Raw genomic sequence first — 17587 nt, 5'->3', positions numbered from 1 at the left:
ACCCACTTGAAGTGGTCCCTTTGCCTTTGCCTTTACGTTCCCCATCATATGTTAGGCCTTTCACTTGTTGCGCTCCGCTGACAACGTCACTTACAAGCATAAGCACATACTTGTATGTATGTATCTACGAAGAGTTGAGGTTATCACAGGAGAGTCATTAGGTACATAACAGCAAGAAGTCTTTCTATTCTTATTGCTATCTCACGCAGCGTCGCATACTAGGGTGAGCGGACAATAGTTTATAAGTCGGTTGTGAATTCAAGTAATATAATCGTGAGTCGATCGAAACTACAAAAATATAAGATTATAAGTAATAAAAACTAAAATAAATTTTTGCCTAAGTAAAACTTCTTAAGAAGTCAATGAAACTAACTCAAGTGGAGATTAATAATTTTTGTTAAACTTCAGAATAAAATCTTCGTAATGATAATTTTATCTGCCATTATTTAATCAAATACTCTTTACTCTTATTTCTACAACAATTTTAAAGTTTAATACAAAACAATGTTCGCTAGAATACAAGAGTATTTTATTTAAACAAAATTATATCTACATTTTATATAAAGTATATTAATATATTCCGTTATGATTTTTATTGACAGCGATTCTGGATGGATTTCAGGTATTGCATTTAAAGTTTGTGATAGAGTTCGGCATTCAGCCTGCGCGCTTAAAGCCTTTCTGCAATTGTTGATTACGTTGGACTTAATCTGTGGCGCCGACAAGGTCAACAATGCCATCTGGCTATCCGTGTATTCAGAGTATTTTCGAGAAGTTTCCAAGGATAGCCAAATATATATTAAATTATATGACAGATGTTATTAAACGATTCTCATTTTCGGGGTTAGTTATTGGCTTCTATTTGTCCCTGTAAAATATTTTGATTATTAGCATTTTACTCATATTCTATTTTCCACATTGTCGGAAATAAACGGAACATCAAAAAAGAAAGCAAAAATTCGATCACCTTAATATTTACACACAGTAAGTGCTAGTAATAGCTATCAACTATGCCCAAAAAAGAAGACCTTTCTTCTAAAGCGGCAGGCACTAAATTTATGAAACGTTACTAACAATGAATACAACATATGGATTTGTGTTTGTTTTTTATGTATTTATGTATACATAGTTCTCGGTAAGTACTTAATTACTTTTTGAAACTTATTCCTGCGGACAAGTGCTCATCCATTCTCTCATATACACGCACGTCCCTTTGAGAATTTTTTAAAAGAACAAAAAACTGACGACTCAGACTAAAGATGAGTGAATATTTTAGAAATGAAATTTAAAAAATTAAAATAGAATTTCCATTCTTGTCTAATTTGTGTAGATTTCGCTTCCCTTGATGTTTTTATTACCAATGCAAAGCGAATGAAATATGGCCTGCCTCTCTATTAATCATAATTCAATTTCATTGTCAGCATCTTTTCAGAAAAAAATTAAAATAAAACTAAAATTTCTTATTAGGTTTTCCCGGCGAACCCCAGCTTGCCTATGAATATACCGTTTCTCTTAGAAAAACTATGCAACAAATAAATCGCAAATCTATGTAGGCAAAAACTCCTCGAGTGTTTAACATTGCAGAATTGGTCTTGAGAACTAATGTTTGCTGCTAGCGTAAATAATGCGAGCAACGTAAACCAAAGTTTTGCAGTTGAAAGCTTGGGAAGTTGCTATTTGTCATGTAGCATCTAGAGGTGAAGGCGGCCCCGGGCTGGTGTCGATTGATTTGTGTCGAATATTTTGCTGCTGCTGCTGCTGATATATTGCCTCAGGCGCTGTCAAAATATAATAATACTGTGATATTTTAATTCAAAATGACAAGTTAGTGGAGAAAACAAATCATAGCAGCGAAAATAATCATATGAGTAAATACAAAAATCAGCACAGAAGAACAGTGGATAAAAATAACTATAGGTGAAAATTGTAGTTTATTATTTTTGTTTTATTTTTTATTGTAATTTGTTGTGAAATATAAAATAATACTTCCTAAATAGCAGTAACCCAATAGTTTTTTATATATTTCTATTTTTGATAATTTTTAGAATTTTCGGAAATTCTGTAAGGGTGATAATTTTATGCAAACTTTTACAAAAACCTATCATTTAAAAGCATTGTTAAACAGATGTTTCATTTCGAATTTTCAATATTCGATTTATTTTAATAGTTTTCAAACAGTTTTTGTCTAAAAACAGGTGGCAATTTCATAAAAACATTTTTATGTTTTCTAACAATGCCTAAATACGTTATCAGTCTCATAATTGCAATTAAAAATGTATTCAAAATAGGTGGCAACTCTTTAAAAAAAAAAACATCTTTATGCTTTTCCGTATAAAGTTTTAGTAGAATTTCAATTGCTAATTTTCAAATAAATTTTGTTTGAAACTAGTGGCATCTATACAAAATATTTGTATGTTATTCTTTGAAAAACTCAAGATACTTAATTTCCAAAAAAAAATACTCCAATATTTCTATATACTGCATAACAGCATTTTTATGGCTAAGTGTGCTATTTGCTTGAACATGGCTATAATAGCATTGCCTGGCAGTGTTGACAAAATGTTTTGGTATATCCTCAATCTGCAAATCGGTAACCGTTAATAAAATAATGATAAAAATGCAAACTTTCTCGGATGTTATCGTCCGGGATGGCCATTTTGAATTCATAAACTTAAAAATATTGATTGAAAAATCTTTTGAATGGCTTGAGTTCAGTTTACTCCCTGAGGACTTCGCCTTATATTTTCTTATTACTCTTAGCCGAATAATGCCTCCATTATCAAGACTTCATAAGAGTTGTTTACTTTTGGACTACTTATTTTTAATTAGACTCTTTTAAATTATAGGGCTGTGTAATAATTCCCATGAGTTATTATATACAACGTTTTCATTTATCAGTAGAGAAGAATTGACCATTGATGGCTCTGAGTTCGACAGTTACAACGGCATATTCACGACGAATCAAAGGTTGAAATAGGAACAGGAGTGAGCTTCTTCTGTAGTAATTTATACACAGAAGGTAGCTTCAAACCAAATGACTAAGATTCAGTCTTTCATGCCGAAATAGTGGGCATAACAAAAGATCCCAAATGGGCTTCTGCACTAACTAGCAAGTCCATAAACCTTCTAGTGGATAGCCTAGCGGCAATTAAGGCTATCCGCAGCGCCAATACTTAGTAACATTGCGTTAGGTTATGCAATCAGACAAAAACTAGACTCTCAGTAGGTAACTCGTTTAATATCATCTGGCTACCCAGTCATATAGGAATAGAAGGAAATAAAAAAGCAGACGAGCTGGCCCTCTCGGTCGCAGCTGGGAGACCATTCAGCTCCTTCAGGGGCTCTTTGAAGCAATGTACCCTAGGGGAACACCTCATCTGTTGGAACACAAGCAACACAGAGCTTACCACAAATTTACTTTGGGGTAGTGTTGATGGTGGACCGACCGAAAAAGTAATATTGTAGTGGTCATCACAGGGCACCTATCATTAAGATCTCACTTTCAGAAAATGGAAAAGTAGATTCGGCAGAATGTATATTCCACGGCTCCCAATGCACCAACTTAAAAGACATCTAGCAACTGGGGTGGAAAACCCCCAAATCCACTGAGTTGTTGGATAAGGCTTAATTTGGTTAGCACAATGGGCCTAAGTACGGCAATTAACCAATTCCCATGACATATGGGTTTAGTTTGACTAGGCTTGGTACTCTAGGGAATATTTCACTCTGGCTATACGTAAATTGATTGTTTGATCTAATATTAAATCTTTATTTAGATTTCTTGTATTTTGTTATATATTCAATTATAATTCATGGTATAGTAAAGTATATAATATATATTTAAGATAATAGAAGTATCTCTTTCCTGTCTTATCAAGTGTTTGGTCAAAAAGGGTTTGTTGAAAAATCGGTGCCGCTATGAAGATCAAATATTGTTGTAAATCCTCTCTGCAGCTGTTGTACGAAAAGTAAGTTATATCAGCGATTTTGCTGGGTTTAATCAGATTTTGATTTCGCCGGAAAACTGAGATAAGGAACTAGTGATGTTCATTGTAGAGAGATTTTTGAAATTTAAACTAAATATATACATACATATATATTAGTACTTGTAGTACACACTACAGGTTTTTTATTTTTAATTATTTTCGTTTTGTGAATTGAATGAAGAAAAATCAGGTTCATTATTAACTCAATTTTCCTTGGCATGGTGTGCTCGCGTACTCTTTGTGCGCAATGCATCCACAGAGAAGAGTTGCAAACAAAGAATTTCCATAATGCGAACAAAGAATAACCACCTCCTTCGAAGTGGAAAGGGCCTGGCATTGTTGCCACCTTTGATGCGTAACAAAAATACACACACACATACATACATACAAATATGAAATCTCTCATGCACGAGGTCATAGCCACAATTGAATTTTTCGTATAGCAAAACTCAAGTACAACAACAGAGACAACCGCAGAGACAAAGCAGAATAACATCGGCGAACAAACTTTGTTTGAACTCTAGCTGTTCGTGAGTTAAACGCGTACACAAACATAGTGCATGCACTGTAGAGGTTCGTATCCAGCTTTACATATATATGTATGTATGTACCCCGCAATGGGCAGTGTGAGAGAGGTTAAAGTGTGCTCAACTTCAAGCAGGTTAATGTCCAATAAAACTGTAGCCTCTAAATGTTACAATTCGACAGCCGATTGCTGATTTTCGACAAGGAGAAGTCTTGAAGATAATACTAGATATACATATGTGTGCTAGTATGTTTGCGCTTAACTTGGCATTTAGGTGTGTCCTTCTAAGGCTCCGAAGCAATTTTTGTTTTTTTTTTTTTTGATAAATTATGTATCGCCGCACGTTGTCACGCAATTTCAAAGTCAACTACTTCTCTCATCGGCTACCGCACTTCAAGAGAAATTATGCTTTCTCATCATATATATATATAATGAAAGCCAATAAACTTAGCCTGTGTTCTAAGGTAACAATTGTAGTCCCTGGTGTCCACATTTTCAATCAGTTGTGTTGCTTTGATAAACTCGGTACTTTGGGTGTAACCGACCGACGAATTAAATGTTTTCGTTTTGTTTGTGTTACAGTTTTTTTTTTTTTTTTTTTTTTTTTTTTGCTTTAATAATGAATGAACCGCTATCACGGTGATATTTATTTATTTATTGTAATGTCGTTTATTTTTGGAACTTTGTTTATGTTTACAAGGTAGTTGGAAGAAAATGTAATGCCCCGATAATGAGAACAGGTATTGCTAGCAAGTGTTGACGGCATATAAAGAAAAAATATATTGTGTGGTATTCATAAACTAAATTAAGCAAAAATTTTTTATTCTATGAAAAATACATTTTATCCTTAGCATCAACACGAAGTCTCACTGAATAGACTTTAAGTAGCAAACTTAGTGAGCATCTTTTGGACACTCAATCATATAGGATATAGTAAGAAACGAAAAAGGGGACAAGCTGCACTGTTCACATCCTAAAGGCCGTCTGAAAGTATTTTAGATGGACACCTCAAGCCTTAGAATACCAGCTAGACAGGGCGTACAACAAAATCACTTTGACCATATACACTAGGTGAACAAACCCAATGGCTCCTACTTTTCGGAATGAGTGATTGGTAAATACGGTAGTGATAATTACAGAACACTTACACCCGATATCTTATCTTCAGGAACTTCTTAATGTAAGATCATTATTCTTGAAGCTCATGACCCATCGAGGGATTTCAGCTGATCTACAAAACAATGTCAAAGTATAAAAAATCTCTACAGGGCTAAAAAGTGGGCTTACGAAATATCCAGGTGATCGCCAATGATAAAAAAGTTTTCATAACCATAGCGAATTAGTCAGAAGATTATGCTTAAACCTCTCAATACCTCTTTATATATCCACTCCTCACTCCAAATGCACCGATTATTATAATAGATAGACTCTACATCTTATTTCTTAAACAATAGTTTTCAAAGTTGCCACGGCAATGGTGAAATTAATTTTCGCTAGCTGTTGTATTAATGGATTTACTTATCCTAAAGTTTTAATTTTTAAATCGGGCAAATGCAATGCTAAGAAGTTTGCGAGATGAGCCATCTTCCAAACCACTTGCTCTGTTAGAGTTCACCCTGAATTACTTATGTTTCTTGCTGCAGTATAAGTAAGATCAAAAAGAAAACCTTTAAGGTTGCGAAAATCAAAAACCAATTTGAAATGAACATGAATATCGTAACCCTTTTGTGAAACCTTTTTATAGCAACTATTTTCAGAAATAACAATGTCTAACTTGACATATTCATATCGGCTTTGCCATAACTGAAAAAATATATATCACAACATGCGACTGAAAACAGTTGATCGCAGATCCATTTTTAAGGTACAGTTGCCACATACAAATATTTTATTTGAAAAAAAAAAATAAGTTGTGTGAACATTAAAAATTAATTGAATATGTATTTACTCTTTCTAACAAACCAAAACATCAATTAGCTGCTTTATTTTTATAACGACTTTGCAATAAATAAATAATTTTTTTAATCAAGTACACACCGCAATTTGTCAACATCTCGAACATTACTTCCGATTACTCAATTATGTTGAGCAGAACATAAGAGCCTCTGTGACTTCACCCGTTTCATCGAGATAAGCCTGTTAGTTTGTGCGATTGCATTATCAGCGTTACCATTTTTCAGCATAACACCACGTAATTCTATTTCCATTTATGTATATAGTCCCATTTGGACGCAACAAAAAAGTTTTCACTTTTATTTTGCTCATCGCTAGCCAGCGCCTCTAATCAAACATAAAATTTGATTTTTTAATTTCAAATGCAAAAGCACACACACAAGCATACTTGTACTGCGTACTTAAGAAATTTCAGCGCTCAAAAATTTACAATTCAAGGCCATTTTTCAAATGTGTTGCCTTTTTTTGTGAAAACTAAAAACTCACAAAATTTCGAAGCAGCAAGGCTGTGAAGCCTTGAATATGGTAAATTAGCGAAAACCGTTCGGAATTGAGTTTTACGCAAAATGTTAATATCAATTTGAGGGTCAGCTGAAAGCTTATGCATAATACATATGCGTGGCACACATACACACGCTTATACAGATACAAACAAACAGTCGTATGTAAAATTTTTGATTTGATTTCATTTTCTATTTGGGAAACTGAATGCTTCTCACAATCGTTATTTTCGTGTCGATTCTTCGTTTTGTCGAATTTTTAGAAATAGTAAGTATAGTGTTGTAATGGTTTATATGTATGTATTACGCATGTGTAAATGTGTGGCTCAATTACCGTATACACATTTAACTGCAAAGATTTTTAAAAAATTGTGGGGTAGAAGCCTGGTTTTGGGTTTAGAGCGAAGATGTTGCTAGATGCCCTCTCGATTGCACTCATTAACTCCACTTTCCTTTAGCTCTGCTTCAGTTGAAATCAGAAATGTTTTGAGTTAGGAAAAGAAAGGAAAAGAACATATTATAACTCTAAGAAAATATCTTTTTTTTTTAGATATTTATAAACTTTTTCGATTTATTGAGATTTACTTGGCGGTGCTCCGTTAATACACTAACATAATGTTGGAAAGGAAACTAAACGCTTTTATAACGCTTTGTAAACTTTTTCGATTAACTAAGGTCTGCTTAACCTTATCTCATTCTTGAAAATTCCATATTTTCTCAATTTTTTTAATCGCCAAATTTTCATCTAAAGAGTTCGCTGCTTAAATGTAGAGCTTTTTCTGTGCTTTTAGTTAACAACTATTCATTAGCAAAATCGAAATTGTAATATATTTTTATAGTAATAATTTTTTAAGAAAAGTAAATATCCAAATTTGAGTTTGTAGAAGAAAAAACCTTCAAAAAGCAAAATAACCGTTTAGCCTTTTGTAAAGTCGATTTTTTTCAAATCTGCTTAGTGTTAGCTTTTTCCTAATTATTCCAGTTTCTTTTAATTTTATTGCTTTTCGAGGTTCCATTGAAAAAAGTACCCCAACACAGCTATCACAGCTTTTGTTAAAATGTTCGATATCTTCTAATGTATAGGAATTCATAAATTTTCCAAAAACAAATTACCCAAAACTCTAGTATTTGCAGACAATCTGCTTCACTACTTTATATTCGTTTTTAATAGCTTCTCGTTTCTCTGTTTGTGAGCTTTACTCTCATCAAAAATTTTTATGTGAAAGATACAAAAAGGTTTCATACGCAAGGGTATGTGGATGCCTTTTTAAAGTGGTCTAACCGCTCCTTATTCCTTGATTATACCAGTATACTTAATTTATATCGGTATTTTGTTCGACCAAGCACTTTCTAAGCTATATAAAAAAATAATCCATGTGGATGAAATTGATAACCCTTTATGCATAATGCCTCAAATATGATTGGGATTTGGATTAGAAAAATATCTTAGTGCATTTTTACAAAAATACTTTCTTTCGTTTTTCGAACTTTATTGAAAAAAAATGGCGCCAATTCAGCAGGGCATGTCAAATATCCCAAAAAAAAAATGCATCCAAAAATTTTTTAAAACATGCAGCGGTCCGAAACTACTTACAAACTTACCACTTCCGCACTAACCTCCAACCAATTTACTGCAGTTTTTGTACGCATGAACACATATTCAAATATATATTTGCGTTTGTGTGCGTGTGTGTAGTATCTGTGAATGAGAATGTATATAAATTGTAATACATTGTAATGAAATGAGGAATAAATATAAACAGTAAGCGCGTGAAACAGCAAATTGAGTATTTGCCAGAAATTTGCATAATCAAATACGCATGAACACTCGTTTGTATGTATGTACATACAAGTATGTGTGTATGTATATACTGCATAGAATGTTCACATAAATTTGTGGAATATACCTTCAATTTTACACAGTCTGTAAATTTATATTTATGGTGGAAACTATTGAAAACTTATGATTTAAAATTAATTAAAAAAGTTCTATGCAATTATGAATATGGCACTGAAATCAGCCAAATTGTATTGCGTGTGCACAGTGGTGTGGCGAAAGGATTTGAGCCAGGGGATCATTAAAGACATTTTGCGTTAAACTTTGCGATTATTCACCAATTGGCTAGAGGCATCGCCTCTTCCATTTTCTTTTTTATCTTCTTTGCATGCTTGAAGATGCCGGATCTACGTTCATTATATTTTATTCTCTGAATAACTTAATAAGTTTGCATATACTAGCATTTTTAGACCCACTATAGTTGTTTGCGAATTGAAACTTATTTTTTTCTTCTGCTTCTTCTTTACTGTGGTGAATTCTAAAATAGCGTAACAGACATTTTATAACGCCGCAAATTTGGTATTTAACTAATTCTAAATATACCGGTTTCTCGAAACAACACGAGATTTCTACAATGGTTTAACTTCCAGAATGACATTCAAGAGGAGGGAGTCTAAGAACATGTTAATTGGATTCAATGTAAATTATGTTAAGTAGCCGTTCGTACGTTATTGCGACGGAAGTGTGAGCTGGACTGCATCAAGGAAATGGCTAGTAGGTTTCAACAAAATTATTCAATGTGAAACGTTTCAGAGAGGAGTGCGCAGTGCTCTAATTTTAGACCTCCCTTCTCTTTATACCCTGAACAAGATATATTAGTTTGCCACGTAGTTTGTAGCACCCAGATGGAAATGGCGGAAATCCTATAAACCATATATATAAATGATCAGTGTGACGAGCCGGGTCGATTTAGCCATTTCCATCTGTCTGTACGTCTGTATATACGCGAACAGATGCCTCAGTTTTTGAGATATCGATCCGCCTAAGAAACTTCTCATTTGCCGGAGTTCCCGACATCGGACCACTATAGCATATAGCTACACTTTTATGCTATAAGAAATGCACCTGTAAATGGTATTATAAGGCTGTCAACGAGCCTCGCTGGTATTTTAAACTTTTGATTAGGGATTAATAATTACTAACAGTTCCACATTAATGCATCTAAAACTATTACCGAAGCTATTTTTTATATAAGCTCACTTTCGCTTAAACTTCTTGATAAGCTAATGAGCTTAGTTCGAATTTTTTATTATTCCAAACTCATTCCTGCGCTGCCATAGAAAGCTGAAATACTCTCTCCTTAATTGAAATTGTATTCGCTCTCAATCTGTTCGCATCCTCTCATACACTACACGCCCACCCACCCTCTACGCTCTTTTGCTCATTTACGCTACGCACAATAAAAAGTGGGTGGCGGCAGGTGGCACCGCTTTTTTGCGTCTCCGATGACCTTCAACCAACAAAAACTTGCTGCGCAGACAATGTGGAGGTCGTTGAACTCAGCTCAAGTTTTCGGAATAAGGGTAAAAATTCGAATATTGTATCTGCAATTGTTGTACGCCTTGTTCCACTGCGGGTAGTAAGCAGCGATGCGTATGTGCGTGTGTGGCGTAAGCGCGGTGCATGTGAAAGCTTAGTTATACATACTTACAAATGTATTACCTATCTATGTTTGTAGTTCTTCAGTTCAAATACTTTGGCAACTGTGCTCTTATAAATGATTGCGCTTACATTTCTATTGTATACATATACATATGTACATGAGTGCATATGCATTCACAAATTTTGTATTTTATTATTTATAATTGGCGTAATGTATGTACATTTCGCGCACCGTTTTTCCAGCGGAAAACTGATAAAAGATACAATTACCAGCTAAGGAAATGTAATGCGTTTAAGTGCCGCTGCCACGCAATTTATTCCATAATGGAATGGCCAGCAATTGTTACGCAATTTAATTTTTCACAAGCTTTGTGCAAAAAATAAAGAAAACAACAACGACAAACGCAAGCAATACAAGAAAAATATGAACTTCGGCTGCACCGAAACTATAATACCCTTCACATGTGGTTTTTTATAGCATAAAAGCGCATAAAAATATCTTTTCTTGAGTTTGATCGGTCAGTTTGTATGACAGCTATATGCTATAACTTGGCGATTTGAACGATTTCTTTGGAAATTATAGCAATGTCTTAGATGATAATCTATGCCAAATTCCGTGAAAATACTTTGTCAAATAAAAGTTTTCCATACAAGGGCTAAGCTGGATCGGTTAGTTTCTATGGCAGCTATATGCCATTGTGTCCGATCTCGGCGGTTCCCACAAATGAGCAGTTTCTTGATGAGAAATGTACGTGTGCAAAATTTCAAGTCGATATGTCAAAAACTGAAGGACTAGTTCGCGTATGTACAGACGGACGGACAGACGAACATGGCTAAATCAACTCAGCTCGTGACGCTGATAACTTATATACATATACATACACATACAAATACTTTATAGGGTCTGCGAATTTTCCTTTTGGATGTTGCAAATATCGCGGCAAACTGAATATACTTTGTTCAGGGTATAAGAAATCGTAATATACCATGCGCGCGTATTTGAAGAAAACTCGAAAATTCGCGTTCGGCCTTTTTAAGTCATTGTAATCGCAAATCTAAATTTGAATTTGTATATTTGTATGTTGTTTTCTTTTTTGTTGTAGCAGCATGAAATTAGCGCCGCACTATTTCAAAATCAATACACACTTGGCCAAAATAATATACACACACAATTTGTGGCTTGTTGCTGCCAATCAATTACGAATTTACGCACACAATCACATTTGCGAAACAATTGCTGTATTATTATATGTCTAATATTAGGGTGGTCGTTAACCTTCACGGGTTGAAAAAAAATTTATTTTTTTTGCATATTTGTAATGTAGACATTTTTTTATATATAATATATTATAAATTTGTCTTATAAAGAATTTGATCAAAAAGTATGTTAATTTAAAAAATACTTGAGTCTAGTTATAACTGGAGTTATAAACATTCGGTAAAAAAATTATTTGGTTTCAAGGTTTTTAAGCTGGAATCTATTGCCAAGGTGCATTCCAGGACTCAAAAGTTTTGGAAAGCAAAAAAATGTCTATATCTTATTTCTATAAGTATAAGAATTAATTAATAAAATTTGAAAATATAAATTATATATACTTAAAGTGTTTTTGTTATTCATCGTCAAAAATAGACCCAAAATTTCAGCGCGTAGACAGACGACCCCCTTAAGTGTACGAGAGACTCGAATCGAACAAGTTACTGGTGTAAATCAAATTGACTGATATACTTGTAATCATATGCAGTAGAAGTGGTAAGCAAAGCGGACTATCAAACATCAATAATAACTGTAAACAAAGACTCTATTTTCGTTCATGACGTCGTCAATGACTTTTTCTGTCAAACGCACACCACTAAAAGTAAGAGTACACAATTGTCGTAATCTCAATTCCTATTGTATCATTACTTGTTATACCACTAAGGTCTCTTGTATAACTGGGTGTGAAATCGAAGATTTTCTCATTTCCTCTAAGCACTATTCCTTACTAAAGTTATTCGAAATTGATCGACAAATTAATTAGTTATCAAAGCAAAGAGTTACGTGTAATTATTTTTTTGACCGCAGCCGCATTTCTATAAGTAAAACAGAACATACTATCCACCAAGTATCAAAATCACTTTAAGGCCATTTGTTGAATTCATTTATTTTGAAGTCTTCACGATTTATTGATAAGTAAATTTGAAAATGTAAAATATTTAACATTTAATTGACATATGAAGGTGTGACAATGACCCTTTAGAAAATTGCGTAACTAAATTTCGCATACTGATTTACATATGTAGTATGAAATACCTAGCAGGAAAACGTGTAGTCTCAGCTACTGCCTGCTTTTATATCATTCGTCTCAACGAGTTAAGATTTTTATCTGCATTATCCACATTTTATCCGTGTAAACAGATAATGTGCATATCCGAATATTCAAATATACTCCCAGCCCTATCAAATCGTTTCTACCCACTTTTGACCCATATTTGTTGGTCTAGAAAAATTAAAAAAAATCTCGAAACCAGCTAAGCAAAGGTCTATCTATTTATCAACAAAACAAAAGGGAACATTGTAACAAACAGGAATAAAAGCGATACCTTGCTTCGTTAACCCCCATGTAAAAATTATGCTATGGAATATCCAAATAACTGGTCACACGTAAAATATACAAATCAAACTTAAAATCATATTAATTTTACACTCTTCTAAAACTGAAACTTTTAATTGAATTTAAGAAGGATTTCAATACTAACGCAACCAGGGTAGCGAATTTTTTTATTCAAAATTTTTGGATTAAGAATTAGATTATTTGAATTAAGAATTAAATTTTAATTTTTTAATTCCGTTCTTGGGATTAAAAATTAGATTTTTATTTTATAGTCCCGAACTTGTGATTAAAAATTAAATTTACATTTTTTAATCCTGATGGTGTGATTTTTAGTGGGATTATATTTTTTTTAATCCCGAACTTGGGATTAAAATATTTGTTTTTTTTATTTTTTAATCCCGCATTTAGAATAATCTATTTTTTTCGATGCGGTATTTGAAATTACGAAATAAAATGAAATCTAATTTTAATGTAAATCAATTATTTTTAATGCATTATTTGCAATCCTGAACCTAACTCAATTTAGGGTTACATGTGCGGCAAGTACGATTAAGACAGAACTATCTTTTGTGGACAGACATGGCTTAATTACTTACGCACTCCTCATCTAATCAACAACTTCATGCTCGATGTGGAAATCTATAATACTCTTGTACAAGGGTGTGTATTGAGTGTTAAGAATATAGCACAACTTAAAGTACGTATAAAGTGCTGACCTTTGCAGAAAATATCTAATTATAAATAACAAATTAAATATAAGCCTATTTGTTGAAGATATAAGTATCATACATATGTACATACTTAATATTTGAGTATTTTTCTACAGTTGTTCAATTGTGTAAACTTCTGTTTCAATTTCGCACAACTGTATACATTTATTTGCGTAGTAGCTTTATAAATGCATATATGTATGCCTTTGAATTTATTTGTATATGTACATTAGGGTGCAACTACTATAAGAACTATCTATAACAACAATGTGGCAGTGAACTGAGCCTCTACTACTTTTAGCAAATATTTTTTACTTCTGCCGGGATAATTTTACTTAAGTTACATTGATTTCAAATTCCAAATTATGTACATTTCAGTTTGAAAACTATATTTTGGAAGATTTTTGGAGTAAACAGCAGTCGCCTATATGGGTGTTTCCAGATGAGTCGAATCCAACTAATGTTGTTTGCGCACGAAGTATTTCCAAGCAAATGGTTGCCTGTGTTTTTTTTGGATTGTGGACTGGACGTGTCGCAACCATACCACTAGAGCAACGCAAAACAGTAAATTCTGAGCCATTTGTTTGCCAGTTGTCTTTCAAGAAATCAGGAAAACTAACCACCGAAGACGGGTCACTCTTCACCTCTCTTTTTGTGTACTCAAAATATGGATTTGATGAGTTATCTACCGTATAGTCTTATAGTACATAAAGAATAAACTGAGAGACAGTTAACGCATTTAGAACGCATGTTTTGAAAATACCTCAATCAGAGTGGCAAAAGTGCTTCGCAATAGGTTCAAACGCATGCAACAGTGTTTAGATCTTAATGGAGAATATTTTGTAAAACAATAAAGCGATTATTGATGATTAATATTTGTTCGCTAATCCCGAAATATAAAAGGCAATCCTCATACTATCCATAGACTAGATTTTTTAAATGAACGCAAAATAGAAAGCCTATCAAATTTCCTTTAAAATAAAATATCGTTAGCCAATATGCCAATAATAAAGATAGCTTAGTTTATGAATTTCAATAGGTCTTTTTTAAAGTAAATGTATTCTAAAAATACAAAATTTCATGTTGCAAATTGCTTGATCTTTTAAACTTTAATTTCTATAAATTCCCGCTGTTTTAACAAATTTTTACCCAAAATATGTGTATGGTGGCACCCTAATATGCATACACTGTCTAACACTGTCTATCAACTATTTTATGCGTCAGCAAACATTGATGTTTAATTTGTTAAAAATTTGTAATTTTACTTTATTTTTATTTACACATACATAAACACACAATGTTATTGTTTGTTTACACTACAATTTCATTGAAATATATTTAAGTATTTGCAAAAATAACAAAAATTGACAAAAATAATAATTACCTGTGCTTAATTGGGAATGTTTATTTAATTGAATAAATAAAATTTATATAATATTTTTATAACTTTTTTTTTGAAAAAAAGAAACATAACAGGAAATTACATAAGTTGTACTGACGAATGTATTTAAAATACCAGTTTATGGAATGATAGCCCTCAGGATATCAGAGACATGATTGCGACAGACCTACGAACTGTCAAACTTTATAGCAATTGTTAATAAAATTCACTTACTTACTTAGTCACGACCTAAGGTATTTTGCTGTCAAATGCACGCCAAGAAAAGTAACAAGATAAAGCTATCGTAATCTCTCTACCATTCTTGTATATCTCTAAACTTGAAAATTGTAGCAAATGCTTGCTAAAAGAGTAGTAAACTTCTCCATACTACTACATTCATACTAAAAAGTGTAGCAGTGATAGTACAATAGTAGTAGGCCATCAACACTGAGCATTTTACTCATTCACAGATTTAATTTCTCTTGCCACCTTTGAGCACTCACTGCCTTTGTCTCTCCTAATTTTGAGCAAAATCCCTGTTTTGATTTTGAGAGGCACCAGCAACTATTCTCTCACTGAGTGGTTTCTTTCTTTCACAGGTTCCTGATATTTTTCTCCTATGCTACCTATGTACTTTGTGCTCTTATATCTTCTATAGGAATTTTTACCAAACGCTTGCAAACGTCGAACGAATTGAATTTTCAAAGTTCTTAGAAAGATTCGTACATAGGTATGAATATAATCGCAGTGTGTTTAGAGTTGACAATTCCACTACAATAGTAATCTTTACGATGTTTTTTATCACCTGGATGGCGGTGAAATTTTGGGGGGACTTAGCGAAAGTGACAAACGAACAGAGATACTACCTTTATTGTATGTATATTAGTATATAATTATGTATATATATATATATTTGTATATACATATATATATATTATATACATTATATATGCATATATACACCGATATATATACATACATATGTGTATGTATACCTGGTACTTTCATTCTGTTGTGAAATTCTTGTTCGGTCGGTCAGCAGATACTCTCGTAATTTCTGCAAAATTGTGAAATATTTGTATAATGCAACTACCCCCCATATCCTTGCCCATATACAATCGGTTCTGTACGCAGTCCACTTGATTCTGCCACATACGAAATACTGCTACCACTACGACTACTACCACGACTACCACAATTACTACAAAAATCGTAACTCATTTGGTAGTACGACACGTCAATGAAAACCGGCCGGCAGGTTTCAAGTTTTTTTTTTGCTTCTTGTTTCTCTATTTATTTTGCGCTACTCGCTTTTTATAATGCTTTTGTGTCTCTTTCGCAAAAGTGAGCGAGAGCTTTTGACGCTGCTATCGTTGCGGGCACTTTTGGCATACATACAAACGTTTTAAAATAATATTTTGTTGTTTTTCGCCAGCGACTGTACTTGGTGAGCAAGCAGACTTTCAAACATATCAATATTTATATAAGAACGAGAATTTTTAGTTCGGTTGAAATCTGATTTTCTCTTTCGCTCACTTATTGCTACTTTTTTTTTACGTTTTCTACAAATTACAGTCACCATCTGTTTAGCCTACACATTGTATGCCTGCAAGCCTGGTAAAAAAATGTACCAAAAATGTTTCAGAAATAATTTCCCCCGGTGTCCCTTTAGAACCCCAAGAGACGTGTAGAGAAAAATTATACATTTTATCACATCAATATATTATATTAATACGTCCAAAGAATTCAGCCTACAGCTTTATACTGGTTGATCCAGTACCCTGAACAGGGTATATTAAGTTTGCCATGAAGTTTGTAACACCCAGAAGGAAACATCGGAGACCCTATAAAATATATACATGAATGATCAGCATGATGAGCTGATTTGATTTAGCCTAGTCCGTCTGTCTGTCTGTCCGTCTGTCCGTCTGTCTGTATATATATGTACAAACTAGTCCCTCAGTTTTAATGCAATCGATCTGAAATTTTGCACCTGTCCTTTTTTAACAAAGAAGCTGCTCATTTGGAACGGCCGATATCGGACCACTATAGCATATAGCTGCCATACAAACTGAACAATTGGAATCAAGTGTTTGTATGGAAAACTCTTTCATTTGACGAGGTATCTCCACGAAATTTGGCATGTATTATTATTTAAAGCATTAATCTAATATCCGAAGAAATTGTATAGATCGGATGACTATAGCATATAGCTGCCATATTAACTGAACGATCGGAGTAAAGTGCTTGCATGGAAAATTTTTTTTATTTGACGAGGTATCTTCACGAAATTAGCCACGAGTTATTGCTTAAGGCAACAAATTATTCTCCACAAAAATTGGTCAGATCAGATCACTATTAACGTTTTTTCTTGTTTTTATTCTGCTTCAGTTAACCTCACTTAAAAATATTTCTGCAATTCCCTACTTTGTTTTTATGCTTTTCATACATGCATACATATGTATGTATGTATGTCATTTGGTTCCAACGTTCAAGTTTTT

The 17587-nt window shown here is 33.2% G+C and overlaps 1 long non-coding RNA gene across 2 annotated transcripts; it reads right to left on the bottom strand.

The window, feature by feature from the left end:
* Positions 1-512: 512 nt before the first annotated feature.
* LOC118681461 (uncharacterized) lies at positions 513-16296 on the bottom strand. 2 transcript variants are annotated; one of them, XR_004977202.2, is made up of 3 exons: positions 16082-16296; positions 8568-8664; positions 513-868 (listed from the first exon to the last, which is right to left on the bottom strand). It is a non-coding gene; the product is annotated as an uncharacterized lncRNA (long non-coding RNA). The 2 variants fall into 2 exon arrangements; XR_011396432.1 differs by lacking the exon at positions 16082-16296 and adding an exon at positions 15325-15825.
* Positions 16297-17587: the final 1291 nt, after the last annotated feature.

This window comes from Bactrocera oleae, chromosome 5 (genome assembly GCF_042242935.1).
Source record: "Bactrocera oleae isolate idBacOlea1 chromosome 5, idBacOlea1, whole genome shotgun sequence".
Lineage (NCBI taxonomy): Eukaryota > Metazoa > Arthropoda > Insecta > Diptera > Tephritidae > Bactrocera > Bactrocera oleae.
Note: the sequence above shows the minus strand (reverse complement) of the source record. Positions and strands in the feature narration are given on the sequence as shown.